The sequence below is a fragment of the Acomys russatus genome, chromosome 3 (genome assembly GCF_903995435.1).
Source record: "Acomys russatus chromosome 3, mAcoRus1.1, whole genome shotgun sequence".
Classification (NCBI taxonomy): domain Eukaryota; kingdom Metazoa; phylum Chordata; class Mammalia; order Rodentia; family Muridae; genus Acomys; species Acomys russatus.
In genome coordinates this window covers 7,360,239-7,366,401 of record NC_067139.1, presented here as the reverse complement: position 1 = coordinate 7,366,401, position 6,163 = coordinate 7,360,239, and the positions used below count along the sequence as shown (strand labels likewise).

The following is a 6,163-nucleotide window of genomic DNA, read 5'->3' as shown; positions in this document are numbered from 1 at the left end:
AAATGGTGCCAGAAAATTTAGGCATCCGAGTAAATGAACGAATAAATGAACCCTAACATCTTATATGTGATTTGTGCTTAAATGTATTGTGGTCATAAACTTAAAACTTAGGAAAAACAGAAGGCAATCTTTGTCTTGGGAGCAGGCAAGAAGAGGTTCCTAAATGAAATCAAAACATGATTCACTCTAGGGGTAGGAGAAGAGGAGGAAGTGCATCAAGAGAAAAAGGACGGGGGCCGAGAACTGTGACAGCTTTCAGCTGACACATGGTTCAGACGAACCCTCAGCATCCGTGTCAGTTCCCTGGTGTGGCGTCCTCAACAGCGACAAATAGCAGGGGCGACACCAGCGGAGCTTGAGATCGTCTCAAAGGAGGGCGTTTAGGAACAGTAGTCTCAGCTTCTTTGTCTCCAGCAACGTTAGTTAGAACTCAGAACAAAAGTACCAGTGGAGGTGCCGGGGATCGAACCCGGGGCCTCATGCATGCAAAGCATGCGCTCTACCACTGAGCTACACCCCCTGCTCCTGAGGGGCTAGCTTTTGTACCATGTGTCAAGACACTTAGGACACAGGCCCCCTAAGCACCGGAAAAGATTCCCCATCTATGTTAAATAACAACAAGGAGCTAACGTTAAGTCGCAAGGATCTCCTACTGCGCTTGGCGAAGAGTCAAGCTCTGGATTCTCTTGACGTCCTCCAAAATTCCTTCACCTCAGACAAAGCGAAGGAAACGCCCTTTTCCCAACCCAGGCGGTTTTCTTTCTCTTGTTTGCTCAGAGGAAATATGAGAGGCAAGAGCTGCTGGAAGAAAGACACTTTATCGTATTTTCCTAATCCACGCTCCTAGTTTAGGACAGCTAGCTAATAGTGCTAAAGAGAAGTTCGGCAGTCTCTGGTGAAACAGGATTGTAGTTTCTGTCAACTTGAGACAGACGTGCCTGGGAGGAGGGAATCTCAACTGAGGACTTACTTCCGACCAAGCGATTGTCATTTGGGCATGTCTGCGGGGCATTTTCTTAATTGCTAATTGGTATGGGTCGGGTCAGGCCTCTCTCTGTGAGCAGTGTCGCGTCTGGGGGTCAGGGCCGGACCTGTATAGGGGCAGCTAGTGGATCCTGCGAGGGAAAGCCTGTAAGCGGCTTCCTCCGTGCTCTGTGCTTCGCTTCAGTGCGTGACGCCCACCTTCCTGACGCGAGACCCTGTCTGGCCTCCCTAGGTGATGGACTGTTCCTGTAAACCCTTTTGTCCCCCCAAGTCGCTTTTGGTCACAGCAACAGAGAAGCACTCACTTGTTGAGTAAAGCCAACAGGGGGTCCCCGCTGAAGCAAGTACAAAAGGGGAAGATTTTAATACCTCTTAGGTGTAGCAGCTTTGGGGTACACCTCAGGCAATTACTCGGCCTCTGGCCTGGAATGCTTGAAGAATCAGTTACTGCTAAGGATCCACAAAGCGAACTGAAAACTACAGATTTAAATGCAAAAGAGCCAAGCAAATACTTTTGCTTCTGTGGAGTTTTTGAGGCCCAGTATTTGTCCAGAATCAAAGTTGTGTTCTTTGAACTACAGGAGAAGAGTAAAAAGAAAATTCATTTGTAGCCCCGGGTTTCCAGAGGCTAGTAACTTACTTTTTGTTCATATATGGCCCTTTGCTGGTGTTCATAACATCTGTTCCTTGAGAAACTAGCAAATGTGAGCTTGGTGGCACTGAGCTTCCAGTTCACTGGACACACCGCCAGGCGTGGTGGTGCATGCCTTTAAGCCCAGCACTCCAGAGGCAGAGGCGGAGGCAGGTGGATCTCTGTGAGTTTGAAGCTAGCCTGGTCTGTAAAATTAGTCCAGGCCAGCCTCACAGAGATACACAGAGAAAGCCTGTCTCAAAAAACCAACCAACCAACCAACCAAAACAAAACCAAAAAAAACAGGACACAATGAGTTTAAGCATTGTTTTAATTTTAAAGGAAGAATTATCACAATGGCACACAAAAAAATTGATAATCTATGTTTTCTTGTCTGTGTGAGCACAGCGGCAGGGAAAGCAGCTTGGTGAGTAACCTTTGAGATGTGGTGCTGTGAGAGCACTGTTAGAAAGATCTGTGGAAACAGCTCATTGTGGCTCCTGGAAAGAACTCACTGTCAGGCTGAACTCGTGGGAATTCACAGTAAGAAGAAATGTTTTATTTAGGTTTGTTTTCTTCATGAATCAAGAAAGTAAATATCTTTAACTACATCCAGACTCTTTCACAATGTCTTTTATCATTCCCGAATATCAACACAGAAATATGATATGAAAATTCCAGAAAAAAAGACACAACACTGAAGAAATATAAAAAAAAAAAAAAAACTCAGGATACTCTTGAGACTATTTAAAGCCCAATGTTGTTAAACAAATTTCCTTATTCCAGCAGCTTCTAGAAAGAGGCTAGTAACCATTTCCACACCCCGGGCTCCACTCAAAGTGCAAGTGGTTCTTACTGAAACACCTTCTTGGCAAATGCCAACCTCTCCATACGTGCTCACACTATGTTATTGCTTTTCTATGGATTTTTTGGTTCACAATTCTTCTGGTAAAAACATATCCTCTATACACCCACCCAATATCAAAGTAGAAATAAACTGTAAGTGCAACAGTACATAGCACACTGGGGTTTCTTAATGTTTAAAGTTAATAGTATCCTACATTTAATATTTTAATAAAGCCCATACTACGTCATTTAACAAGATCTTAGTGGAACACGTAACCGAAGAAGTAAAAGGAGCACACATTGCTTTGACTAGATTTCTAAAACAGTAAAAATCTATAGTTATAAGGTATATACTTTTGGGTATGAGATGCAAATGTTAAAGGCATCATAGTTATCAATTAAAACCCAGAGGAGACCTTTAGACACTATCCTCTCCCAGCTGAGGTATTCCAACTACCTAGAGTCTCCTTTTTTAATCAACCTCTTAGAATATTGAAACTTTCATGTATAGATACGGTCAGTGTAATTTTTAATGTCTCGTCTTCACATCAGGACCACCTACCATTCACACCCGGAATGTGGGTTCTGTAATCTGCCTCTGAGAACAGGATCACTTAGGTTCCTTTCCCAGGTGTTGGCGATGGACCGCAAGGTCTCTTGAGGCTGAGCAAATGCTCTGACCTCAGGCCTCACCTGCAGACGCTGACATGGTAAGAAGAGTGCAGGCGCTGGGCATAGCACTCTGATGTGCTTCCTGCTTCCACCAGAAGAAATGCAAGGGTAGCAGATGCCCTTTGCTATTTTTCCTTGGTTGCCTTCTCCTTTGCATCTCCCCTAGCTGTGCTGACAGTCGCTCAGAGGGGTGCAGAACACCAGGGTCGAAACAGGAACGGCCATTTGCATGAGTCTGTGTACCACCACCAGGCACGAAGCTTCACCGGGAAATGCCATGAAGCCTCTCCTTAAAATTTAGTCAGAGTTCATCTTCCTTCCTAGTTTTTCCTATTTTTGGTGGGGGTGGCGGGGGAGAAGGGGTGAAGGTAGGAGGAAGGTGGCTGAGCATTTGGGAACACACATGAGAAGGCTTTTTTTTTTTTTTTTTTTGAGAAGACATTTTCTTATACAACTGAGGAACCTCTGGTTTTGGCAGCTCCTGAGGGAGCTAGGGTATTTCCTAGTGTTCTGTGGAGATAATGGAATCAACTGGTTTTATTGGGTTTTACTCCAAGTGAAAAACAAAAAAACAAAATACAAAACAAAACAAAAGAGCTTGCTTATAGATTTGCTGGACCAGCTGGGCTTTGTGATGCAAGTTCGAGACCAGCCTGGTCTGCAGAGCAAGTCCAGGGCAGCCAGGGCTACATAGAGAAGCCCTCTGACTCAGAAATCCACTGATACTGAATTTTCCTCCAAAGAGCTCTCATTAGCAAAGAGCCCCGTCCATCCTCACACCTGTTCTTGTCCCAGAAGGACTCGGAGGGACCTTAGGGAGGTTGAGGTTCCTCCATCCTGACATGGGTCCACAGGCCACACAGTTGGGTCCTCCTGGCAGTCAAGGGGGTTGACCTCATATTGCCCTTATTCCGGATGACCTCCCGATTGCTTGGCCCCATCGGAGAGTGAAAGACTGCATTTCTTCTTTCTGAGTGTTTAGTTCCAGCTTTTTCTCTTCGACAGTGGAGGTGGCTCTGGAAATAAACACTGATTAAAGCTCTCATGGTGGGGGAGATTGGGGGGGGGGGGTGTCGTGCTGTGAGTTTCCATTTAGCAGATTCTGGAACTGCAAAGACCTTTGCTCTGGGGGTGGCTGGGGTGCTTCAGTGGTAGGTGGGCACTTCCTGGAGAGTAGGGGAAGTGAGGTTAGAAAATGTGCATTGTAAATCCAGCATGGTGGTCCATGCCTGTCATCCCACAATTTGGCAGACCAATGCAGAAGAAGGCCAAAAGTTCATAGTGAGACTCTGTCTGGGGTCAGGGGGGTGGGGGTGGGAGATGGGGCGGGGGGTAACAAACGTAAATCAAACAAGCAGAGTAGACTGTGGCTGAAAGTGTGAGTGAACTCTCGTTTTTTTTCATGGAGAGCTGAGGCAGGAGCTTCCCACAGCCTAGCCCTGGAGTGTGGGACAGCAGGTAGCCGACCTCCTCAGGAGGCACGGGGAGTAGCAGCCCCTCTCGCTGCGGCCCCCGCCTCTTTTGTCCTGTTTGTAGTTGAGGGGTGATGATGTTAAGTCCAGTTTGCTGCTAACAAAAACTAAATTTGGCAAACAAATGACTTGCTCTCTGCTCCATTAAAGTGTCTGGAAGTGGGAAAACAAAGTCAAAGACAGGAGCAGGAAGGTTATTCAGAAATAGAAATACTTTATTGTCTATCCTCTTAATCTCTATAAGAGCATTCAAACTGATGCCTCTCAAGCTTTATTTAATTTGCGAGCGAACGATCGGCCCGGACTACTATTTAAAACGCGATTCTAGTTTTTGCAGACCGCAAAGTCCAGATTGAGATTTCTCACCAGAGTCTAGACAACATCCTTCCGACAGGGGGCGCCGCTGTCTCAGGTGAATGGATTCCGCGGATGTTAGAACAAACCGGGAAGCTTTGGGCCAAACTGCGGCTGAACGAATTTACCACTGAGCGATAATGATGTTCGTAAGTAAAAACAGCTCTCTCAAGAGGAAAATTTTGGAGAAACTGAGCCACTCTGCTGTTAAATCGTTGACCCATTTCTTTCCTGGAAACGAAGGTCACGTCACCTTCAGAATCTTGCAGTTTCTGACTGGGAGAGCCGCTATTCCTGGCGGCATCTTCAGATTTTCAATTTCCTGGTTCTAACAATATAGCCTTAGGATCATGCCAAGCTCAGAGGCAGTGAGTTCACTTTGCTGTCAGGTAGTATTAATGTTCTGTGAAATCGTTTGGCTTTCTGTTCCAGCAAGGAAAAGAGTGACGTTGTGGGAAGAAAAGCCAGTAAGCCACAGGAAAACACTGGAGGTACCGGGGATTGAACCCGGGGCCTCGTGCATGCTAAGCACGCGCTCTACCACTGAGCTACACCCCCCCGACGCAAGTAGGCTCTCGGGAATACATTCAAGACAGAAGTCTGATTTTTTGCTAAGTTTTGGAAGCATCAAAACCAGAAGCCTAAGGCCACACCCATTTTTACGATTTTGAACCCAAGACGAAGCCCGACATCTGCCTGGCGTGGAGCAACGCACTCCCCGCCCAGGTCCGGACTGACGCTGTCTGCTGCTTTGGGTCCTGTGTGTGTGGAGCCACCTCTCCGAGTCCGAGACAGGAAGAATACTTTATTCTTCTCTTCCTCACAGCCTTAAACTTAAATGATTGCAGAACCCGGAACGATGGCCCTCCTCTGTAATCCCAGAGTTTGGAAGGCAGAGACAGAATTGCCTCGAGTTGCAAGGCAAGCCAGAACTACACCGTTAGACCCTGTTTCCAAAACCGAACGAAAAAATAGAAAGATGGGGGAAAAGAATGCACTAAAAATGTTTTTTCAGATGGAAAGTTATGACTCCAGATGATAAACCAATGAGAACAGTGGATATCGGCTTATGTAGTTATAAGTGATCACAGCTGACATCAGCGTGGAAAAATGAGATATTTGGGGAAAGGGAAGGAAAAAGCCAGAGGGCATAGGGCAATGGGGAAGGGGTGAAGTATATGGAAATGCAATAATAAACCTCATT

At 46.1% G+C, this 6,163-nt stretch overlaps 2 non-coding genes across 2 annotated transcripts; both read right to left on the bottom strand.

Annotated features, from left to right (window-relative positions):
- Window positions 1-448: 448 nt before the first annotated feature.
- On the bottom strand, window positions 449-520 carry Trnaa-ugc (transfer RNA alanine (anticodon UGC)). Its single transcript has one exon. It is a non-coding gene; the product is annotated as a tRNA-Ala (tRNA).
- Window positions 521-5,445: 4,925 nt separating this feature from the next.
- On the bottom strand, window positions 5,446-5,517 carry Trnaa-agc (transfer RNA alanine (anticodon AGC)). Its single transcript has one exon. It is a non-coding gene; the product is annotated as a tRNA-Ala (tRNA).
- Between the last annotated feature and the right edge of the window lie 646 nt (window positions 5,518-6,163).